General features: G+C 42.8%; 1 pseudogene; it reads right to left on the minus strand.

Moving 5' to 3' along the window:
- Positions 1 to 817: 817 nt before the first annotated feature.
- On the minus strand, positions 818 to 23,312 carry LOC132487809 (large ribosomal subunit protein eL28-like; annotated as a pseudogene).
- Positions 23,313 to 24,566: the final 1,254 nt, after the last annotated feature.

Below are 24,566 nucleotides of genomic sequence, written 5' to 3' on the forward strand. Positions count from 1 at the left end.
AGAAATTCAAATTCTGGCTTGGAATCAAATATGCCATCTTCCAAATTCTTGATTTTGCATTCTGTAATAATTATCACTACAGGGTTAAGCACAAAATTACATTCTTTAACAAATAAGGTGATAAATTTTCCAATTTAATTGATATTTTAAAATATTCTACAATTTAAAAGTTATTTAATGCAAAATCGCCAAATTTAGTATAAGGGTTTTTGGTGGGGGGAGGAAGCAACACAATGCAAAAATGAGTTATTTACTAAGAAGAGGGAGGTTTACCTCCTCCCCGCACCTTTTCTAGAACCAGAGTTTTTGCTATAGGCAAGATTTAAAGACCCTAACCTCAGGACCAAGATTTTTTTCCCAATTTTTTGGCCTGTAGCCCAAAGTTAAATTTCTTTTTTCCAGGTTGAAAGTCAGCTGGAAAAAAAGAATTATTGATTTAAAAATCATTTAATACTGACATTGTATCATCTGTTTTTCTGGCTAAAGAACAAACAAAACCTCATTCAATCAATTTTCTCAAAAGCAACTTCATATTTTATACTTTTCAACATAGAGACTTCAGCTGTTTGTTTGGCACCTTTCCAAAGAGACAGTTCTCAAGACCCTGAAATCTCTGATCATTTTAAAACTCAGCACACTTAAGATTTGTTTTTATACCATTATACACGCATCAGAATGACTAAAATTAAAAATACTGATAACACTAGAGGTCTTAGAGCGAGGTCTTAGAGGAACCGAAACTCATACATTCATGATAGAAATGTAAAGTAAGTGGTAGAACCAGTTTGCAAAAAGTTTCTCTTTTTTTTGAGGCCAGTCAGCTGACAGCTTTATTGCATTGGGGAAGGGGATAGATCGCCCAGGAGCTCTTCTTGGGGCGGGTCCGCTTTCTCTTCACCATCACAGGCTTCGGGCTGCGCAGGATGGCGCTGGCTCTGCGGATGACGGCCATACGCAAATCCGTGTGTTCTTTCGGATCACGTGCGGGATGCTGCTGAGGGTGGCCCGGGCGTTCTTGTTGATGGTGGCCCGCACGAAGGAAGTGGCTGCCTTTCGCTGTCCGGATCCCCGCTTCATGACCACCACGACCCCTTTGCCGTCCGCCGCCGGCTCCACGCCCACAGCCTTGCGGTGAATGAGCCCGTTGTAGCGAAAGGAGTTGCGGGCCTTGAGTTTATTGGGTTCGGTGCTGTACGTCTGCTGTTCCTCTTGATCAAGAAGCTGGAGCAGTTCCGCACGACCATCCGTTGCAGATGCGCGGACTTGGCGGCAGCTTCTCTCGTGGCAGCGGCCGGATACGGAGTTTCTTTCTTATAAAACTAGATATACATCTACCCTAGGACCTAGCAAGTCCATCCATAGGTATTTGCCTAAGATGAAAACGTATGTCCAACATGATTTGTATATCAACAGATGACTCAATCAATAAATTGAGGTATATATATTGACAACAAAAAGAAATGAATTACTGATACATGCAATGACCATTGATGAATCCCAACAATATTAAACTGAGTGAAAGAAGTCTTACCTACATGAATACATACGGTATACCTCTATGTATAGGAGGTTCTAGAACAGGTGAAGCAAATCCATGGTGGGAAAAAAAATCAAAAAAGTGATTACTTAGGGGAGGTTCCAGGGGAAATGAGAAGGAACATAGGGAATTTGGTGGAAGGTTATGGTAATTATATCTTTATAGGAATTTTGGTTCCAAGGTTTCTGCGTGTATCAAAACTCCATGACTATTCACGTAAGAATTTTGCATTTAATTGTATCTTCATTTTACATCAGAGGAAAGAACATACTAAATAGAGAATTCTAGGTAATGATAATGAATGCTGAAGTATTTAGGGGGAGGTGTATTGTTGTCTGCAACCTACTTGGAAATTTATCCCCCCAAAATTAGCTGTGTAGACAGATGGACAGATGTGATGAAGTAAGTGTAGTTAAAACATTAATGGGAAAGTTGAGTGGAAGGTATATGGATTTCATTGTAAAAATTTTTAAACTTTTTTGTATTTGAAAATTTTCATAAAAACATTCTGGGGGGATAAAAGTCCTAGAAGTTTCCCCAAAAAACTAGCCCATTTTTGCCTCTCTGATCTCATCTCCTGCTACCGCCCCTCTCTGTTCTAGCCGCATTTAAGTGTACCAGGTATCCCCTACCTCAGGACTTTTGCACTTGTCCTTCCTGATGCCTGCATTTCTCTTCCCTTACATATCTATCTGACTTTCTCCCTCACCTTCAGGCAGATTTATAAGATTTCTGTCCCCTGGTGTACATGCCCTGTATAATCTCCTCCCCTTGGGTGTAGATGGGACTTGTGGATACGATGGGACATCACTCCAGGGATTAGGTTACCATATATGGCAAAGGGACTTGAGGGGATTTTGCAGATGTAATTCAGATCCCTAATCAGGCAATTTTGAGTTAATTTTTAAAAAAAGATGATCTTGGATGGGCCTGACCTAATCAGGTGAGCCCTTCAAAAGAGGGCATCAGAAAGGAAGTCAAGTCAGAGAGATTGCAAGCCAGAGATGCTCCCCTGCTGGTCTGTTAAGCTGTGGAGAAGGCCATATGGCAGAGAATAACAGGTAACCTCTGGGAACTGAGGGCCTCAGTCCTACAACTGCAAGTAACTGAATTATGCCCCAAACCAGTGAGCTTAGAAGAGGCTCCTGAGATTGAGATGAAATTGCAACCTGGCTGACTCCTTGATTTTAGCATGATGAGACCCAAAGAGAGGACCCAGTTGCATTGTAAGAGTTCTTTATATATCCTGGATACTAGACCCTTATCAAATACATGATTTACAAATACTTTCTCCCTTTTCTGTGCATTGTCTTTTTACTTTCTTGATAATGTCCTTTGAAGTACAGAAGTTTTAAACTTTAATGTCACCTGGTATATCTATTTTTTCTTTGGTTGCTTGTGGTTTTGTTGCCATATGTAAGAAACTATTGCCTAACTTTTAGTCCGGTTTTTTGGGGGTTTTTTTGTTTGTTTGATTTTGGTTTTGGCCATGCTGAATGGCTTGTGGGATCTTAATTCCCCAACCAGGGATCAAACCTAAGCCCTCAGCAGTGAAAGCACGGAGTCCTAACCACTGGATGGCCAGGGAATTCCCTAGTCCAATTTTTATAATTGATATCTGTGAAAGGAGTCACCTGACCACTTCACACTACCTGGAAAACACTTCTACCAGACATCCCCAAGACTTACCCCCCACTTCATTTAGGCCTTTACACAACCGTCACCTTATCAGGAAAGTCTTCTTTGATCACATTATCTAAAGTAACAGTACCCTTTGGTCACTTACCATACTTTACACTGCTCTATTTTTCTTTAGAGGACTCCTTATATGACACACACTCTCTCTCTGTCCCTCTCTGTCTCTCTTTTCTTCTCTTTTCCATTTTCATTTACTGTATACCCCTGTGCCCATATTAGAATGTATGCCCCTGGAAAGAAGGAATTTTTGTTTACTTTGTTAACTTCTGATTACTCAGTGTCCAGCATAGACTCATAATAGGTGATCAATAATAATTTGATAAGTTAATGATTCCCCCAATCCAAGTGCTTTCAAACTTTTTCATCTTTGCCAATCTGAAATACGTAACATGATATTTTAATGTCTTTATTTGCATTTTCATTTCTGTGAGTAAGGTTTAGCACCTTCTCATACATTAAAAAAATATTTCTTTCTCTGTTAGCATCATTGTTTTCAATAGATGCTATTGTAATAAATGACATATACACATCCCTTCAAAAGGATTATAAATGTTATAGTAGTTTTGGTCGTTCTATTCTCTATCAGGGTTTGAAATAATGCCTTTTGTTGAATGCATGAAGAATGAACAGCTAGAAGGTGAAGACAGGCCCCATGAAACTTTTTGAAGTTTAAAAGGAGTCCGCATAATTGAAGGGTATCCTGTAGGCTAAAATATGGAGAAGACACATTTAGCTGTGGCAAAATACACATAACATAAATTTTACATATCTTGACCATTTTTAAGTGTACAGTTCAATGATATTAAGCACATTCACATTGTTGTGCAACCATCAGCACCATCCATCTCCAGAACTCTTTCCTCTTGAAAAACTGAAACTTTACCCATTAAACAATAACTCTCCATTTCCCTCTCCCCCAGCCCCTGGCAACCACTCTACCTTCTTTCTCTATGAATTTCACCACTCTAGACATCTCATACAAGTGGAATCATACAGTGTTTGTCTTTTTGTGACTGGCTTATTTCACTTAGAATAAAGACTTCAAGGTTCATCCACGTTGGAGCATGTTGCAGAATTTTCTTCTCCATTGTGTGTGTGTGCGTTTCTCTGCAACCGGCCTTTTTTTGTTTTTTTCAGTTGAAGTATAATTGACCTACAACACTAGGTTAGTTCCAGCTGTACAACATAGTGATCCGATATTTCTATGCATTTCAAAATGATCACCACTCTTCTGTTGCCTTTGAATGTTTCCCCATGCTTTTGGCCCACCTGCATTTCACACTCCTTAAAGGTCAGACTATTGGCTGCTTCAAGGTGTATCATGCAGTCCCTTGGAATTACATTGTGACTTATACACTCAGGTGTTGATTGTTTTTCACTCATTCATTCATTCACTACAAAATGTGACAATCATGTTTCTGCAAAAAAGGAAGGAAGATATGCTTAAGCACTTTGAAGTTTATACCTACCTGACCTTGCCTCTTGTTGCCCAGGGCACTGGGTTTGCCTTCATCCCATATTTTTATGCATCCCAGAGAAGGAAACTAATCAAGTACCACCAGTCCTGGACCAGATATCCAAGTAAACATCAACTACAGGTATGTATTGGGCTAAAGAATTGGAAGTCACAAAATAAAATCTCTGCTCTTTGCAGATCATGTCTGAAGTCACAGTTACCTTCTGTTGATTTGTGAAAGGAGTAAAGGACAGTCACTGGGATCTTGATTATGTTATCTAAGCTGGTTTTATAGTCACCACAATGACTTCCCTGGGAGGAAAGCTGGTGAATCTATTACCTGGAAGGAGACTGTGTCCCAGTGCCAAGGCTTGGTCCTGGCTGTTCTAGACAATGACGCCAAGTACGACCATGTAGACTGCATTGCACAGCTCCTGAGGACACCATTCCTAGGCTTGTGTCATATGGAGAACTGAAGATAAAGATCTCAAATGGAAGCTCCTTCTCAAACAGGAAAGGACTGGGAAAGAGAGCATTGGTGGGTATCTGTGCTGATTGAATGGTGCCAATGAATTGACCCCTCCCCGCATGACTTTGTCCTGAGGAGGAGAGTGAGGGTTAGGAATCTGGTTGGTGAGATACCAGTCTCCCTCACACAGTGAGTTGATAATCATAGTCATAGCATCTACTCTCCTGCAGACTCTGTGCAGACACTTCATGGATAAATCTCATCCAATCCTCTCAAAAACCATTTAATGGGTAAAGAAATTGTTCATTTCCTTAGAGAGGGAAATGAAGAGGGCATTAGACTAGGAGAAAGATGGTTCACTACTTACTCACCAGTAGATTTTGGGCAACTCACTTAGGTCTTCTGGTCAATACTCAGTTCCCTGCAGCCCACGAACTGCTTGTTGCAGCGCATGAGGAGAGCAGTACAGGATGAAGAGCAGATGTTTAGAAACTCTCATGCAATTTGACGTCCAGTGCATGATCAGGGAAATTGTTTCATTGAACAAAGGATAGAAAAGGTGCTGTCCATGAGTTAGGTGTATTGAGAGCTGTATGTATAGTAGGACAATGTTACCATGTGTGATATTTTAAGGGTTAGTTGGTCAACTGTAAACCAAATGCATACAAAAATCTGAGAAAATAAAAGCATTTAGGTCTTTTTATAATTTGTTATTTTTTACTTATTAAATATAACTTTTTTGTAAAAGTTTTTGTAAAAGTATGTTTAAAATTTGTAGATATTAGCTAAATTAGGAAGGCAAATTTTCATAATAATATTTAACTATAACTTACAGTTGTCAAAACACTCTTCACTTGACTTCTTTTAATCAAGAAAAGACATACTTTTCCTAACACGCAACAGCAGCAGTAATAAAACAAATGATGACTGTGAAAGTGATTCTGAAGAAATTAAAACCAAAAGAATTTGTATTAGTTTTACTTGAAAGTATAAGTCTTCATGTATTAAGCTCACTTTTGTGGACATAACTGATACTAAACCACTAAAACTGTGGTATGTTATCTGCAGAGATGTACTAGCAAATGAAGTTAATAAAGAAAGTCATCCATATAGATCAGTGGAACAGGATAGAGAGCCCAGAAATAAACTCACGCACTTATGGTCAATTAATCTACAACAAAGGAGGCAAGAATTTTCAATGGAGAAAAGACAGTCTCTTCAATAAGTCATGCCGGGAAAACTGGACAGCTACATGTAAAAGAATGAAATTAGAAATTCTCCAACACTGTATACAATAATAAACTCAAAATGGATTAAAGACCTAAATGTAAGACCAGGTACTATAAAACTCCTAGAGGAAAACAGGCAGGACACTCTTTGACATAAATCACAACAATATTCTTTTTTTGATCCATCTCCTAAAGTAAGGGAAATAAAAGCAGAAATAAGTAGGACCTAATTTAACTTAAAGGCTTTGCACAGCAAAGGAAACCATCAACAAAATGAAAAGACAACCTACTGAATGGGAGGAAATATTTGCAAATTGTATGACCAATAAGGGATTAATATCCAACATATATAAACAGCTCATACAACACAATATCAAAATACAAATAACCTGATTAAAAACTGGGCAGAAGAACTGAATAGACATTTTTCCAAAGAGGAAATGCAGATGGCCAACAGGCACATGAAAAGATGCTCAACATCACTAATCAGGGAAATGCAAATCAAAACCACAATGAGATATCACATCACACCTGTCAGAATGGCTATCATCAAAAAGAACAGAAATAACAAATGTTGGCAAGGATGCAGAGAAAAGGGAAACCTCCAACACTGTTGGTGGGAATGTAAATTGGTGCAGCCACTGTGGAAAACAGTATGGAGGTTTCTCAAAAAACTTAAAATAGAACTACCATATGACCCAGCAATTCCATTCCTGGCTATATAGCCAAAAAAAAAAAAAAATCACCAAAAACACTAATTCAAAAAGATTCACGCACCCCAACGTTCATAGCAACATTATTTACAATAGCCAAGATATGGAAGCAACCTAAGTATCCATCAACAGATGAATGGCTAAAGATGTATTTTATATATATATATATATATATATATATATATATATATATAATGGAGTACTACTCAGCCATAAAAAAGAATGAACTTTTACCATTTGCAGCCATGTGCATGGACATGGAGGGCATTATGCTAAGTGAAATGTCAGACAGACAAAGACAAATAATGCATGATATAATTTATGTGTGGAATCTAAAAAGTACAACAAACTAGTGAATATGACAAAAAGAAGAAGACATAGATATAGAGAACAAACTAGTGGTTACCATTGGGGAAATGGGGAAGGGGCAATATAGGGGTTGGGTGGTGGGGGGTATTGGGTGTAAGATAGGCTACAAGGCTGTATCGTACAACATGGGGACTGTAGCCAATATTTTGTAATAATATAAATAGAGTGTAACCTTTAAAAATTGTATAAATAAATAAATAAAAAGTCATCAAATTTAGGTAGCATTTACAAAGAAAACAAAAGAGTAAGTTTAAAACTTAAAGAACACTTTGCAAGAATATTGAATTTTAAAAAATTGATAGAAGCAGAGGTTCAAAATTTCCCATATAAACATTGTTAATTGTGTCTAATAAAGTAGGACTTTGGGATGCTAAAACAAAAAAAAATTGTGCAAAACTATATCAAAAATCTTGGAAATTATGTGTGAATTTGTGGCAAAGAAGGTAGGTCAAATATTCTTCATAGCTGGAAAAATTCAGCAACTATCTAATGACATGGCATGTTTTGTGAGATTAACTCACAAAACAAATACAGGTAGCAAAGTATTTTTCTTTCTTTTCATTGCAAATTGTTGAATGCACACATACTGCTAACATGACAATTAATTTGAAATATGTATATGCAATTTGAACATGGTAGAGATATGAGGAAGAATTTTTTTTCAGCCTCATTGATGACAACACAACTAGCTCTGAACTACATAAAACTGTGAAGGATTACACTGCTAAGGAATGTGGTTTGAGTTTAAATTTGTGTAGGAATATGCTCTAATGGTGCAGCTGCGTTGACAGAAAAACATTCTGAAGTTATTACCCAAGTTAAAGAGCTTGCATGAGTATGTAAATCAACACACGGCTTCCCTCATCAAGAAAGCTTTGCAATGAAAAAAATTTAGCTTATCTTAACAGTGTCTAGTTACGTAGTAAAAAAATGTGAATAATGCAAAAGCTGATGTACTAAGTTTGAGATTTTTTTCTCTTTATTATGTGATGACATGGAAGCTGATAACATGGAAACACCTATTATTGCGTATGATAGGCATGAGATTCCATGCTTACTGAAGGGGAAAGTTCTATTAACAATGTCTGAATATGAAACAAAATTTCAGTGTTCCTAGCAAGTGAAAAACACACCTACATAAGGTCCCCACCTTTTAAATATGTGGTTTGGATGACAGACTAGTTTATTTGTGTAATATTTTTGGCATTTTTGATGATCTTACTACTTCTAAGCAATGAAAGACTGCAATATGATTTTCAATGGCAGATGGGATTGAAGAGCAAAAATAAAATTGAGAAGCTTGGAAGAGCAGAGTTTCCATAGACTGTTATAACATGCTCCATAATTTTACAACAATTATCAGTAAAGTAGGTGATGATCTTGATATTGCACATCTGGGAAGTGTTATGGTCAAATGTCTTACAGATTTCACAGAATTGTTTAAATTTTATTTCCATCAAAAGAAGATCCATGATGGGAAATTTACAGATCCAGAAACCTTTGCTTTAATCGAAAGCAAATTTGATTTGATTCAACTTTATAACCTTACAGGATAAATTGGTGGAAATGACAATGGATTGAGAATTGAAGATGGATTTTGAAAATCAGAATCATTTGCTTCACTTTGGGTAAAAGTGAAAGGTGAAAATCTTGAGCTTCCTGGAATGGCTTTAAAATTTCTTCTTCCATTCCCATTAACAAACCTCTGTAATACTGGTTTCTTCACTAGAGCTCTTATTAAAACAAAATTTAGAAACTGTTTCAACAGACATTGTACCTTGTGAGTAGAATTATACTCCATTCTGCCTGCATTAGATAGACTAACAAGCCATAAGTATGTGTATTTGTCCATTAAAAACACAATATTGATATAAATAGTGTTCATTCGAAGTGGGGAAACATATTGTACTTATAATTTTTGTTTAGTTATGACTGAAGAATGACAAAAAAGTTATTAGCATAATAGCAATTATCTATATTAATCGGTTATTACATGCACATTTAATGAACAACACATACAGATTTTGCAATTGTTTTACTTTTTCCTTTTTTTTTTTTTTTTTTTTTTTTTTTGCGGTATGCGGGCCTCTCACTGTTGTGGCCTCCCCCGTTGCGGAGCACAGGCTCCGGACGCGCAGGCTCCGGACGCGCAGGCTCAGCGGCCATGGCTCACGGGCCCAGCCGCTCCGCGGCATATGGGATCCTCCCAGACCGGGGCACGAACCCGTATCCCCTGCATCGGCAGGCGGACTCTCAACCACTTGCGCCACCAGGGAGGCCCTACTTTTTCCTTTGTTATGTTTGTTCTGATTATGTTTATTGAAATGTAATATTGTCTGTTGAATCTGATAGTAACAATTATGTTTTTATTTTGTATGTCTGTTTTTAAATGTAATTTATCTAATTTTTTATTTTTTATTGAATTTTACAAATGGAGTAATTTGCAACAGATTAAAAAAATATATAAAAACTGGTCCTTCACCACATTTAGCTTGAGAAGCCCCATTCTACACATCAGCTTCATCTGTAACGTGAGGATAAACTGCTAACTTTGTGGGGTTTTTTAAATTATTATTTTATTTATTTTTGTTTGGCTGCACCAGGTCTTAGTTGCAGCATGTGGGATCTTTAGTTGAGACATGCATGCAGGATCTAGTTCCCAGACCAGGGATCAAACCCAGGCTCCCTGCATTGGGAGGTGGAGTCTTACCCACTGGACCACCAGGGGAGTCCCTAAACTACTAACTTTGGATAGATCACACTTTTGCTTTTCCTTTTGGCTTAAGCATGGAGAAGAATTTATTGGCTCTTGTAAATCAAGCAATTCAAAGACATACCAGCTTCAGATATGACTTAACCCAGGGCCGAAATCATGTCTCCAAAATTCAGTTTTTCTCTATACATTTCTCAGCTGTTGCCTTGGTGTTGTCTCCATTCTTCGTGGCTCCCTTCAGATGCAGCATGAGAGCTGCATGCTTCCATGTTGAAATTCAGTGAAAAATAGTGAGTGTCTTTATCCTAGCATTTCCAGGAAACATTCTGAGGTTCATTCTGATTGGACTAGGTCAATCCATGAGTTTATCTTTGATTTGATTACTGATGCCATCAGGATGCTGGACTTTGGCCAGGTCTGAATCATTTATCCCATTATTCTTTTTTTATTTAAGTATTTTTTTTTTTTTTTTTTTTTTTTTTTTTTTTTTTTTTTTGCGGTACGCGGGCCTCTCACTGTTGTGGCCTCTCCCGTTGCGGAGCACAGTCTCCGGACGCGCAGGCTCAGCGGCCGTGGCTCACGGGCCCAGCCGCTCCGCGGCATGTGGGATCTTCCCAGACCGGGGCACGAACCCGTGTCCCCTGCATCGGCAGGCGGACTCTCAACCACTGCGCCACCAGAGAAGCCCTATTGAAGTATTGTTGATTTACAGTATTGTGTTAGTTTCAGGTGTACAGCAAAGTGATTCAGTTATAAATAAATAAACAAGCATATTTCAGATTCTTTTCCATTATAGATTATTACAAGATATTGAATATAGTGCCCTGTGATATACAGGAAATCCTTGTTGTTTGTCTATTTTTTATATATGGTGGTGTGTAGGATTGATTACAATTTTTTTTTTTTTTTTTTTTTTTTTTTTTTTGCGGTACGCGGGCCTCTCACTGTTGTGGCGTCTCCCGTTGCGGAGCACAGGCTCCGGACGCGCAAGCTCAGCGGTCATGGATCAAGGGCCCAGCCTCTCCGCGGCATGTGGGATCCTCCCGGACCGGGGCACGAACTCATGTCCCCTGCATCGGCAGGCGGATTTTCAACCACTGCGCCACCAGGGAAGCCCTTGATTACAATTTTGAGTGATGTGAAGTGCAGTAAGTTAGGAAAAAAGGGCCACTTTTATTCCAGTAGGAAAGATGAACATTGTTCTGAGTTTCACTTTTCATCTTTCCCACTAGAGGGCAGTCAAGAAGTACTTATAACTGTTGGGCGTATCATAAAGCCAAAATTGCTCTTTAACTAAGAGATTGAAGTACGGAGAAAAAATAAAACAGAGCAAGATCAATTACCCAGCGAACGTTTATTGGTACCAGTACTGTACTGTAACACACTAAGACTCGATGGAGAGCTCGAAACCAATGTCTATGTATTTATAGCTAAAATCCAAGATAGTAGGTAAAAATGAGACAACACAAGGCTAAAGAAAGAGTTTTGCAAGATGTTGTTTTATATTATTTGTACTTTAGAGTGCATGCACATGCAGGAGAGAGAGAGAGAGAGAGAGAGAGAGAGAGAGAGAGAGGTTGATTCATTCCTCAGGCCTGAAGACTGGGTGGGCTGAAACCTTCTATATTGACAGCCCCAGTTCATAAGATGTGGAGAAGTAGAGGGACACAGGCTGCACATCACAGGCGTTACTGAGCTGTTGCTCTGGGGCACACACACATACATACACTTACTTTTATTCTGATTGTCACTACAAATCTTAGCCCATCACTCTATTCCAGTTTCCTAGCTGACTTCTTTAGGGAATTGCTTTCAGTAATTAGTTCATTCAACGTTTGCTGAGTATCACCTTGTTCCCAGCACCTTGTAAGGCTCCGGGTACAGCTGTGAATGAGCTTCTACTCTCAAGGTGTTTAGAGAATGTAGCTTTTTCTGTTTGGGGCCTTGACGGTCCTGGGAACTGTTTCTGTTTCAAGTCAGCATCTCCTTCAATCAGCGACAAGTGGGCCACTTGGAGCTGCTGGCTCTCAAGTGTCCTCTTGCACAGGTGGGAAGACAAGAAAGAAGAAGAGAGAATAACTATAGGACCATAGAGTGATCCAGAGTTGCCTTGATAACAAGATTAGAGACAACAGCCAAGCCTTTGAGGTGCCAGGGCTGGACTCAACCTTGGCCAACTGTCCATGGAAGCATGTCACCTTTTGACTTTAACAGAACTTCACTGAAGGGAGTCTTTGAAATCCAAAGGAAGAGGGGCCCACGCATTGAGGAACTCATCCCACGCCTACTCCAGCCTGGTTCCGATTCTGTAGGAACACACGATGTTCTCACTTTAAAGACTGTCTGGGACTGCTGGAGGCAGTATAGTGGATGGGTAAGAGTTTGACTTAAGAATCAGACAAGCTGCAGTTAGAACTCAGGCTGGACCTCGTGGTAGCTGTGTAACTTCAGACATTATGTCTGAGCCCTAGTTTCCCCACTTGAAAGTGGAAATAATAATAGTAGCACCTCAGAGGGTGTCGTGAGGATGAAATCACATAAGTGAAGTTCTTAGCACACTGCCTGGCATAGGATAAGTGCACAGTGAACGCTGGCTTTAAAAAATAAGCTGAGGGCTTCCCTGGTGGTGCAGTGGTTGGGAGTCCGCCTGCCGATGCAGGGGACACGGGTTCGTGCCCCGGTCCGGGAGGATCCCACATGCCACGGAGCGGCTGCGCCCGTGAGCCATGGCCGCTGAGCCTGCGTGTCCGGAGCCTGTGCTCTGCAATGGGAGAGGCCACAATAGTGAGAGGCCCGCGTACCGCAAAAAAAAACCCCAAAAAGCTGAGCTGGAACTCAGAGATCATCTCTTCCAACTCCATTCTACAGATGAGAGAACTGAGGCCCAGCAGCCTAGTGATAGCAGAAAGATCATGAATTTTGGAGTTAGACAGACCTGGTTTTGAATCCTGGCTCTACCAGTGGACTTGAGGAAGGTCACTTAATTTCTGTAAGCTTCAGCCTCCTCATCTGTGAAATGGGACAATAAGGTAACTCTGAGGACTAAATAGTATATATTATGTAAAGCACCTGGCACATAATAGTTGCCCAATAAAATGTTCCTTTGCCTCCTTCCTTCTCTTCCGTTGTCCATAGTCATACTAGGTCCTAACTTTACAAACATAGGCCTCAGGGAGTTCATGCTGACCTTCGTGATGCAAGGTCTTGAGTCAAGCTGGTCTCAAGTCAAATCCAGTTGCTGACCTTGGGCAAGTGACTTATCCCCTTTCTGTTGCATTTAACTTGTCTGTAAAATGACGTTAATAACACTACCTACCACCCAAACCTGGTGTGAGGATCATGCTCTCTTTTGAAGTGTCCCATAAATGTTTATTTTCATGTCCTTCAAACATGGCTCTGATCTGTAGGAGACTCTCAGGTAGATAAGTAGTCACGCCCATGTTCATTCATTCAATCAGTCGGTTTTTTTTGTTGTTGTACTTTTGTGTGCCAGGGTGTTATTGGAGCTGGGAGTCACAGAATTAGACAAGGCTCCTCGTCTTGAGTTGCTCACAGTGTAGAAGACTTAAACAATGGCTACATGACTGTGGGTCAAGGGCTTTGAGAGGCTGGGTCATCAGCAGTTAAGAGTACAGAATCTACAGTCAGACAGCCGAGGTTTGACCTCAGCCTGCCACTGTGTGATCTTGTGCAAGTTACTTAACCTCTCTGTGCCTCTATAAAATAAGGATTACCACTGCACTTCGTTCCTGGTGTTGCTGTGAAGGTTAAATGGTTTCATAGCTGCAAAGTGCTTAGAACAGAGCCTGGAACATAGTAAACACACTATGTGGGCTTTTTCAATCAATAGGAGCATAAGCAAAAATGACATCAGTAGAATTTAGGGGAGAAGGTGGAGTCCTAGAGGAAGAAATAGGGAAACCCAGGAGAAATTCAGTGCAGTTTCTATACCTCAGCCACCCTACATTTCACATTTCAGAATATTCCCAGCAGCCAAACCTGGAAGGAATCTGGAGAGTTTTTCGTCAAAGACTCACAGTTTGCAGATGAGAAAACTCAGGCCAGAGAGAGAAAATGGCTTGCCCAGGTGAGGTAGACAGAATAATGACCCCCAAATACGTCCAAGCCCTGATCCCAGAACCTATGATTATACAGCCTTACATGGCAAAAGGAACTTTGCTGATGTGATTAAATTAAGGATTTTGAGTTGGGAGATTTTCCCAGTGGGTGGGTCCAGGGTAATCTCGAGAGTGCCTAAGGGAAAGAAGGTGGCAGAGTCAGAGGGGCAGACGTGGCATCAGAAGCAGCGGTTGGATTGATGTGGGCCAACAAGCCAAGGACAGTGTGTGAAATGGGACCTCTGCTTCCCCCATGCCCCTCCCCCACGGAGGCCCTTCCATTGATCTGAGCCTTCACTTCCTGTTATTTGTCCCAGGGACCAAATTTGCTACTTTCAGCTCTGATAAAATGCCTGCCTCCCCAACTCCTGACTTTAGAGAGAAAGCCAGAGCCTCACTCTCAGAAGTGTCCACAGAAAATGAGTGATATTAGCTATCTGTGGAAAACTTTTAAGGAAAGAACTCACCCTAGATGGGATCTGTGAACAAGGCTGATGAGATTTAGGAAATGTATTCAATAGCAAATAAGCAGTCATTTAACTCATTATCAGCGGTCCTCTGTGAAGCAATACTTGGTGGCTGGGATGGATAACTGGCAGGAGACGATAGTCAGAGTTTGTGTCTCCAGAACTAGACAAGGTAGAAGAGGGCTTGTGAGGCTGGGAGACCAAATTTATGTATTTGGACAGAAAAATCCTTAGAACGGAGAAGAGAAAGTGATCAGGCTACCACCGCTGGAGAGAAAGGAAGCGTTGTCGACAATCAAGACGGGGACACTGCTGGACTTGGTAGGTGGGAACATAAACTGACATGAAGTTTTTGGAAGCCTGTTTGTCAGTATGGACCAACAGTTCTCCTTTAGGAAATTCCTCATAGGGGAGTAATAAAGATGTTCAACTGCTAAGATGTTCATTTCGGCATTGTTTATAATGGTGAAAATACTCAACAATATGGGATTGGTTGAATAAATGATGATATGGCTATCTGGTAGGACACTATGCCAGACATTTTTTTTTAAATGATGCCGTGGAAGACCAGTTAAAGACATGAGATGATGTTAATACACACTCATAAGTGAAAACAGCAGGTTGGAAGATGGCGTGGGCATAGGATCTCATCTTTGTTTTAAAAAAATTATAATACACAAAAAGCCTGGAAGGACAAATACTAAAATACTACCTCTCGATGATGGAGAGGTTTTGGTTTTTTCCTTTTGGCTTGTTGAATATTTTCCATATTCAATAATTAGCATGTGTTACCTTTGCAAATGAAAGTTATCCATAAAAAATAATTAAAACAAAGTGACCACTGGGTGATATCTAGTTTGTACCTGGATCTTCCTGTATGTTATCTCATTTACACTTTAAAGCAGTATGATTTAGGTGTTATTGTGCCCATTTTACTTACAGAGAAACTGACACAGAGACTTGAAGTAACTTGCTCAAGATCATACAGTTCATAAGTGCTGGACCTATGATTTCAAACCAATTGCTTCAGACTCTAAGGCCACCTTCTTTCTACGACATCACCTGCTCCCTTGTAAAGAGTTGCCAGATCCCTCTGCGCTCCTTCTATGTTCTGAGCAACCTTCTGCTTATATAGTAGCCTCGGCTTGCCTTATCCTGTAGCAAAGAACAATACTGCTGCTGCTGGACTCAGGAATGGCCTGATAAACTAATACATTAGTTTCCTGTTTCATTATTCCCACTCTTGTTATTACTTAGAATAAATGGGTCCCTCCAGAGCTGATTAGGGCTGGGAGAACAGGTGGGTCAAGTCCCAGGGTCCACGCTGGTCGGCTCTGGCTACCCTGGCTGGTTTCCTGCCCAGCCTCCTTCAGTCTAATTCCCAGGGGGTCATTTGAAATAAGCTGTGACTTCTGTAGAGACTAGAAGCTGGGTGATTCCCCAGTGTGTGTTAACCCAAGGGCATTGAGATAAATGCTCAGTTTCCATCATGCGAGGTGACCAAGGAGAGGGATGTGCCTAAACTGATTCCGTATCCACACCACGTGCTTGGCAGGAAGAAGTCACTTGGTGGATATAGAATGTATCCACGGCCACAGGAAACCACCGAGGTCACTCTCCGTGCCAGCAGCTGCCTTTCCTCTCCCCTTGGGTCAAACATTGCCCAAGTGGCCGAGAACTGATCAAGCGGTTAGTATTTTCTGGAAACCTGCACTGTGTCCTATTATCTGAAATGACTAAAGGGAAGGTGACAGGAACAAACAACAATTGAGCACCTGCCTGCCATCAGCATTCTGCTCTTTCCATATTCATTCATTCGACAAATATACAACTTGTTGAATGTGTACCGTGAGCTAGACCTTGCACTGGATGCCAGGGAGAATAAACAGGTAAAAAGGATGCCATGTAAGGAGCGTCTTACTTAAAGCATAGGATTAAAAAAGTTTTTTGTTTTAAAATTATTGCTCAGTAAAGTTGATTGTGCTGATATACAGTTCTATGCATTTTATTTCTTTTATTTTTTTTTATTTTTTTTTTTTTTTTATTTTTATTTTTTTGCGGTATGCGGGCCTCTCACTGTTGTGGCCTCCCCCGTTGCGGAGCACAGGCTCCGGACGCGCAGGCTCCGGACGCGCAGGCTCAGCGGCCATGGCTCACGGGCCCAGCCGCTCCGCGGCATATGGGATCCTCCCAGACCGGGGCACGAACCCGTATCCCCTGCATCGGCAGGCGGACTCTCAACCACTTGCGCCACCAGGGAGGCCCTATTTCTTTTATTTTTTATAAATTTATTGATTGATTGATTTATGGCTGTGTTGGGTCTTCGTTGCTGCGCGCGGGCTTTCTCTAGTTGCAGTGAGCTGGGACTCCTCTTTGTTGAGGTGCGCAGGCTTCTCGTTGCGGTGTCTTCTCTTGTTGCAGAGCACAGGCTCTAGGCGCACAGGCTTCAGTAGTTGTGGCACGTGGGCTCAGTAGTTGTGGCTTGATGGCTCTAGAGCACAGGTTCAGTAGTTGTGTCTCACAGGCTTAGCTGCTCTGCGGCATGTGGGATCTTCCCGAACCAGGGCTCGAACCTATGTCCTCTGCATTGGCAGGCGGATTCTTAACGACTGTGCCACCAGAGAAGTTCAGTTCTATGCATTTAAAACATGTATAGATTCATCCTGTTAGCATCACAATCAGAACACAGAACAGAGTATAGGAATTTTAATTTCCAGTTGGCTGTTGTGGAATTCAGTCCCAGAGAGTTTGAGCAATTCTCCAAGGTCAAGGTGTCCAGTGTTTACACAAATGAGGGAAGGAAATGCGGGTTTCACCTTGGAGTCAGCAGGAGGTCAAGGAAGGGCTCTGTGGCCCAGCATTGGTCCTTGAAGTGGAAATCCCCTCTTTTTCATGGATGGTTGCAAACTTCTTGGTGTCAATGAAATCTACTCTGTAGCTTCTCTGGAATAACTGATTTAACAAAGAAGTATTTTGACTCACTTTCTTTAAAAACAACATGACTGCGAGGTAATCTTTTGCCAGTAACTCTTGGTCATCTTGGTGACTGTCATTTGAGGTACCTTATTCTGACTCCTCTCTTGGGGAAATTGTGCTTCCTGCCCTCACCACAAGCCCGCCTTTAACCAGATGTGTTTAATGAGCTCTATCCTGGACAATAAACACTTCAGTGTGGTGAAAACTGTAAACTGAAAGTCAATAAAGTTGAGTAAAAGTTGAGAGCCCCTTCTAGGGAGTTTCACGCACTTGCAAAATCCAGTACTTCCGTTCCACCTCTTAAATCACCTGCTGTTGTTGCTGAAAGCACTTTGGAAAATTTTTAAGCCAGCGTTTTAATGTTAGTTTATGTAAGTAATAAATGCACATGATAAAAATGACACTAAGTGACCGAGAGTCTCCCTCCTACCTCCAGACCTCGTCCCTTGGTCTCCCCTTCCAGGGGCAAATGCCATGGCCAGTTTTCTGTGTATCCTTTTGGAAAGTCACTAAACAATCAGAAAGCATTCTATTTATTGTCTATAGAATGTGCATTTATGTACTGCCTAAAAGAAATATGTCACCCCACTTCTCCTGACTCTATTTGTTCAATTAATTTAACTGGGGGCTGGTACCAGGTATACAAGGACCAATAAGGCAGCTGTGACTTTCAAGGAGCTCTTGTCAAGCAGAGGACCTGGGGGCAGCATTTGTGTAAACAGGACTAAACACAGACTGCTTGGGTTAGTGGCTCAGATGCTCCTTAGTTCCGCCCGTTTGGTCCTGACCCATCCACCACTGGCACCATCTTGTGGCAGTGGCTGGTTTTCCAGATGTACCTGCAGGGCTGGTCCCAAAGCCTCCAAAGCGGGGCTAAGCTTGCCTTCCCTGGGGAAGGGAAATTCTTCTCCTCAAAATCCCCAACAGGACCCCAGAGGCCGTCCCCACAGCTGGTGACCCCTAGCCTGGAGCGGGCCTGAGGAACGCTTTCCTTCCAAAGTGCTTGGAATTCCCACCCCTGCATCACCGGACTGGAAGGGACTTGAGAGGATGAACCACCCCCTTTCCTGACTCCCGTTCCCACACAACACATCCCCATCCTGGGGACTTCTGACCTCGTGGGGGTGGGAACACACCAAGGACCAGGCACTCCTTCCCTGGGCAGCCCACTCAGTGGTCACACAACACAAATGGTGAGAAAGATCTTCCCTATATTAGACAACACATGTGGCCCAGTGACACCCATCCAACAGGCAGACCAAACCGGGCTGACAGGATCAGCAAAGTGGAGGCATCTGAAAGCATAAACAAATTTTCAAGGGACATTGATATTTGACACTATTTAAAAAAAGAGAACAAAAGAAATGAAAGCACTAAAGTGGTCATTATGAGAAACATCAGAACCTTATTGGACTCCCTTATACTTGTCTTTAGGAATTAGATTACTTAATTTTATATTACGTCTGGGAGGAGGGTGGGCAAGAAATATGATCTTTAGAGCCTTAAGACTTCGAAAGATCTTAAACAATATTCTTGGATTCTGCTCTCTGCACTTACCCGGAGGAAGTGTCCCCCACCAGACAGCCTTTCAAATATCTGATGACTTCTTCCGCTCTCACACTCAACGTTCTTTGCAGTTTGTCAACCTCCAGGAAGCCCTTTCTGAGCAACTGGGAGAGGATTGGGGTTTCCCCCAAGACACACAACCCCGTTTGTGTTTGTCTTTCCACTCAGAGTCCTGACCCCTGTGCTTGGAGACAACAATATCCCCTGAGTGGGTGCCCAGGAGGCGCCCACAGGGTCAGTGACTACTCCTTACTTCATGGCTGAGGCTTGAACATCCGCCTACCTGTCCCCATCAGGCTTACATCACAGGTCTGGAGGGATGGGGTCCTGGTTCTTTTCCCTCCTTACCCAGCCCCAGGACAACCAGGGTCTCCCGCCAGGCTTTCCATAGCAGGGTTGTGGAATAGGGCTGAAGTTGAGAGCTGGTGCCTCTCAACCTGGTAGGATAAGGGCACAGGAAGGGGTGACTAAGCCTCCCTGGCAGCTGGGGGTCATACGTATCATGGCTCTTATTACTAAACAGGGCATGGCAGAGTGAGGGCTCTGGAGCACAGGGGACCCTGAACGAAACAGGAAGTGGTCACTGTGATTCAACCACAGAGCTTTTTCCTGAATGTCATCTGTTGGGAGTGACACAGCTTTTGGGGAAAGTCAGTGCTGAGGTGGGGGTGTGGGTGGGTGGGTGGATGTTCAAGTTATGGGTTGGTGCTGCCGCAGAAACTGGGTAGTGAGGCCGGGAAGGAGGGCAGACTCCTTCCTGTAGCACCGGTGTCTCCAGGGAGTCCCAGCCAGCACCAGTCCCAGCCATGTGGGAAAATGCTTCTCCATAGAGGGGACAGCTCCCAGGAGGCAGCATCTCTCTGCTTTCCTGGAGTCAGAGACCCTATTTACTAAAGCTACCACTTGTACAGGTTACTTTACTTCTCTGAGCCTCTATTTCCTTATCAATATAATGGGAATAATAATGGAGTCCACTAACAGCTTTATTGTGAAAATCACATGAGATGTTATGTTTATCACTTAGAAAAGTGCTTGGTATATGGTAGGTGGTAATAAACAATAGCTGTTATCATTTAGTATTTATTATAATCTGGGACTCCCAGAGGTGGAAATCTTAACCTGAATAATCCATTTTAAGGAAAAGAAATCTGAGGTGTCAAGAGGGCCAGTGATGTACCCAAAGTCTCACATTGCTAACCAGAGGCACAGGTGTGCCTAGAACCGAGGTCTCCTGCTTCTCAGCCCATTTCCCTCGTTCTCTCCCCCACCCCCATTCATCATCCATCACTAACTGGGTTCTTGTTACGTGCCAACCGTTTAATGTATATGATATCAGTTAATTCTCAGAGAAGGTAGGCAAAATTGTTCCATCTTTCAGATGCCATGTCATTCAGCACGATTTCAGCCATCTTCTCATCAATTCCTTTAAAACTCTGCCCAGCGACCCCCTCCAGGAAGTCCTTTTGCATTAAACCTTCCCCAGAATTCTAGTCCCTCCCAAACACCCTGCCCTCTCAGCTATTAGCCGACAGCCTGATCTAGCAGATACATCTTGCAACCATCAACAATCAACATAAACATGAGGAAGGACAAACATATGCAGGACAACATCCTTCAAACATGGGTCTTTCAAATCATAACTTTAAAAATTCTTTAAACTACTTTTATAATAAACATAAAGTAACAGCCATCATTTTTTGAGTATTTATTTTATGCCAGGTTCTCTTCTGATTCACATGGAATATCTTTATTTATTTTATTTATTTTTTTTTACATGGAATATCTTTAAATATGCATTTCTAATATTCTCAGCAAGTGAGGAGGATTCCATGGCGGCTCCCATTCTCCCAAGGTGTTCCCTGGCTTCTAGCAGCTCACTCAAGGCAGTAGCAGCTTGTGGGCATCTTCTGCCCTTAGGAGAGGTCCAGGCACAGATGAGGCCACAGAGCCCCAGGATGGCAGACAAGGACTAGAGGGGGGCAAACACCCCAGATACATCTAGGGACAGACAGCCAAACATATTCATTGTGGGGTGAACATATTTCTGAGGGAAGATCCGCCCCCTCTGGTTTGTGTCGTATTCTCCTGTTTCAGTGTCAGCCTGAGCGCTGTTTGCCAGCCTGTGATGTAAGGTCCAAAGTCCTTAGAGGATGTTCTCAGCCTGGTGGGCCCTGCGTTGCTCTGTCCTCTCCTTAATCTCTGAGACCTGCTTACCTACCACTCCTTCCCCTGCCTCCTGACCTTGTCTCTCCTACACCAAAGAACTTTGCTGTCATTTCCCCTAATAACCCCAGCTGGAATACAGCTAGACTTCTGCACATTTCCTTCCCTGCCCCGGCGCTCCCCCTCACCTCTTGCTTGCTTCCTGAGGACATTCATGGAGAAGTAAATAAATACTCCGTTTGGGCTTCTCTCCCCTGATGAAGCTGGTGGGCTCCTCAAAACAGGGACTGGGATTTAATCTTAACAAAACTTTATTTACAAAAATAGGCTGAAGGCCTATGGGCCTTAGTTTGCCATGTGATTTTTTTTTAATATTGCATTAAAATATTATTTTTTGGCACTCCACCCCTCCCTTAGGTTTTTGTACTCAAAGCAAGTACTCAACTCTTCTCACACTATTCCCCATCCTGTTTGTATCCTCAGTCCAGCACAGTATCTGGAGGTGTGTCAGCTCAGTTCCCACAGTTGGATGAATGAATGGATGAATGGATGAATGAAGTGGAAAGGACACCAGAGTGGAGATCGAGAACTCTCAGGTCCAGGCTCTGCCACTAATTATGGGACCCAGGCATATTTGTTAATGCTGCAGACCTCAGTTTTCTCATCTGTAAAATGCACAGACTGTGTTAGGATTCTTTCTGCAAACACTCAACAAACATTCATAGATAAAGTTATGGCTCAGACATAAAAAGAGGGACATGACCGAGTTCGTTGCCCTGGAGGTCCTCACAGTTGAATGAATTTAGTAAATCTCTGAGCCTTAGGTTTTTCCTCTGGAAAATGGGATGATGTTTGCCTAGGGCTGTCGGTGAGGCTCAAATGAGAGAAGGCAGGCGTTCTGCACTGTATTACTCCAAGCCCTCTCAACTCTTGAGCCCCAGGACTTGTTTCATGCTTTTCTATAAACCAGTCAACAAAAATACTAACATCACACCCTTGTACTGGCTATGGGGACCAGCTGGGTGCCAGGATTTCAACTCTGTCTGGGTACTTACTGTGTGTCCTTGGGCAAGTTACTGAACTCCTCAGGGCCTCCATTTGCTCATCTAATGAATGCGAATGACAGTTAAGTGTTCTCCCACCTCACAACATTGTTGCCAAGGTGACTGGAAATTGCCATTGCAAGTGTATTGAAAACTGAAAACACCGTATTTGGGAAGTCGTCAGAGGACTCCTCCTGGCACAGTGAAGTTTTATGTCCGTCCCTCCCCCATCACACCTGCTCTCAGAAAAGGAACAGAAACTACTGCTTACTGACATGGAAAGTGATCCCCGCCAGGGGAAGCTTAACTTTTATTGGGCATCAAAGCCTCACAGAAGTGAAGTGGAATTTCAGGTGTTGGGGAGTTGGGGGGTCGGAAAGCCTTTCTGAGCCACTGAAATCGCACGCAATAAACAATGTCGTGGACAGGGCTTCCGAAAGCTCCTGTCACTCTCATTTGGTCATTTCTTATCGAAACTTCAAGTAGACCAACTCACTTCTGCTTGGGCCTCAGTTTCCAACTGCATGAAAGGAGAGAGTTGGGCAAGGAGAGCTCTGAGCCCCCTGCTTCTTTTAGGTTTTACTGGCGTTTCGGAAGGCCGGGAGGTGTGGTTGGGAGGGGAGAGGACGAGTTCATTTCCCTTTGCCCTCCTCAGTTACCCTTTCCGGTCACTTCATTCCCACACCGGTGACCAGGGCATTGCCAGGGCGTATTTGCGCCCGGGTAGGCTGGGGCGCATCCTCTGCCCGCCCGCGGCACCCTTGGATTCCCTGCCGGCTGGGCGCGGGTGCCCATTGCGCAAGCGCTGCCGGAGAATGTGGCCGGGGCAGTTCCCACGGAGCTCCCAGCTCAGGGTGGGACCCTCTCCTCGGCCGGGCAATCAGAATCACACTCTGCAAAATAGTAATTATTGTTGCTTCCAAAGCCCCACCGCTGGCCGTTGCCAGGCCCTGCCCAGGAAGTCCAAATAATCAGCACCTATGGCATTTTAGTCACCCCTGGGCGTGGGGGGAGCCGGGTCACGTGATCCCTGGGTGCTCCGTAGGCGGGAGCCACTTCCTGGAGCCCGGCCTGGGACCGGCAGGTGCCGGGAGGCTGGAAGGGGCTGGGGCTAAATCGGGGTGTGTGTTCGTGGGGGATGTAAGGTGAAGAAGGGAAGAATATGAAACTCTCCAGGAAGAAGGAAGAAGGAAGAAACACTAAGTGAATTTATACGCGATTCTCTTCATTTTCCAGAAGAGGTTGAGAGATATAAGAAAATCGCCCCAAGTCCCAAGCTGCCAAAAGGAAGAGCCAGGGCACTTCCTACTACACTAAAGGCAGGTAATTTCACAGGCAGGATAAACCACCCCAGTCTAAACAGTGGTTGAGCGTATTGGGAACGGTGAGAAAGCAGTGGGCAGGCCTGCCCTGTCCAGGTCTGTGGGGCTGTGGGACTCATACTCTTGGTGGCAGTGAAAATGCCCTGTCAAAATTCAATGATAGGGGACTTCTCTGCTGGTGCAGTGGTTGGGAGTCCACCTACCAGTGCAGGGGACAAGGGTTCGAGGCCTGGTCCAGGAAGATCCCACATTCCATGGAGCAGTTAAGCTCGTGAGCCACAACTACTGAGCCCGCGTGCCACAACTAGTAATGCCTGTGCGCTTAGACCCCGTGCTCCACAACAAGAGAAGCCACCGCAATGAGAAGCCCACGCACCACAAGGAAGAGTAGCCCCCGCTCACCACAACTAGAGAAAGCCCGCGCAGAGCAATGAAGACCCAACGCAGCCAAAAAGAAAAAAAAAAAAAAAATCAGTGATGTGGTACGCATCCAGTAGGGTCCTGTCCCCTGACCTGCATCAGATTTGTGGGAATTTTAGGAAACAGTCTCTTGAAAGTTTCTTGAACAAATTGCTTAATTGGTGTCAATTAAGCATCCGTTGGTATTCCAAAGAAGCATTCCAGAATCAGAAACAGTTTTTGAAAAAACACTCATAATTTGTAAATGCATACCACCCCTCTTTGCCGCCACCCCTCCAAACAGTGGAAACAATACTTGGGGAGTGAG

This window comes from Mesoplodon densirostris, chromosome 1 (genome assembly GCF_025265405.1).
Source record: "Mesoplodon densirostris isolate mMesDen1 chromosome 1, mMesDen1 primary haplotype, whole genome shotgun sequence".
Lineage (NCBI taxonomy): Eukaryota > Metazoa > Chordata > Mammalia > Artiodactyla > Ziphiidae > Mesoplodon > Mesoplodon densirostris.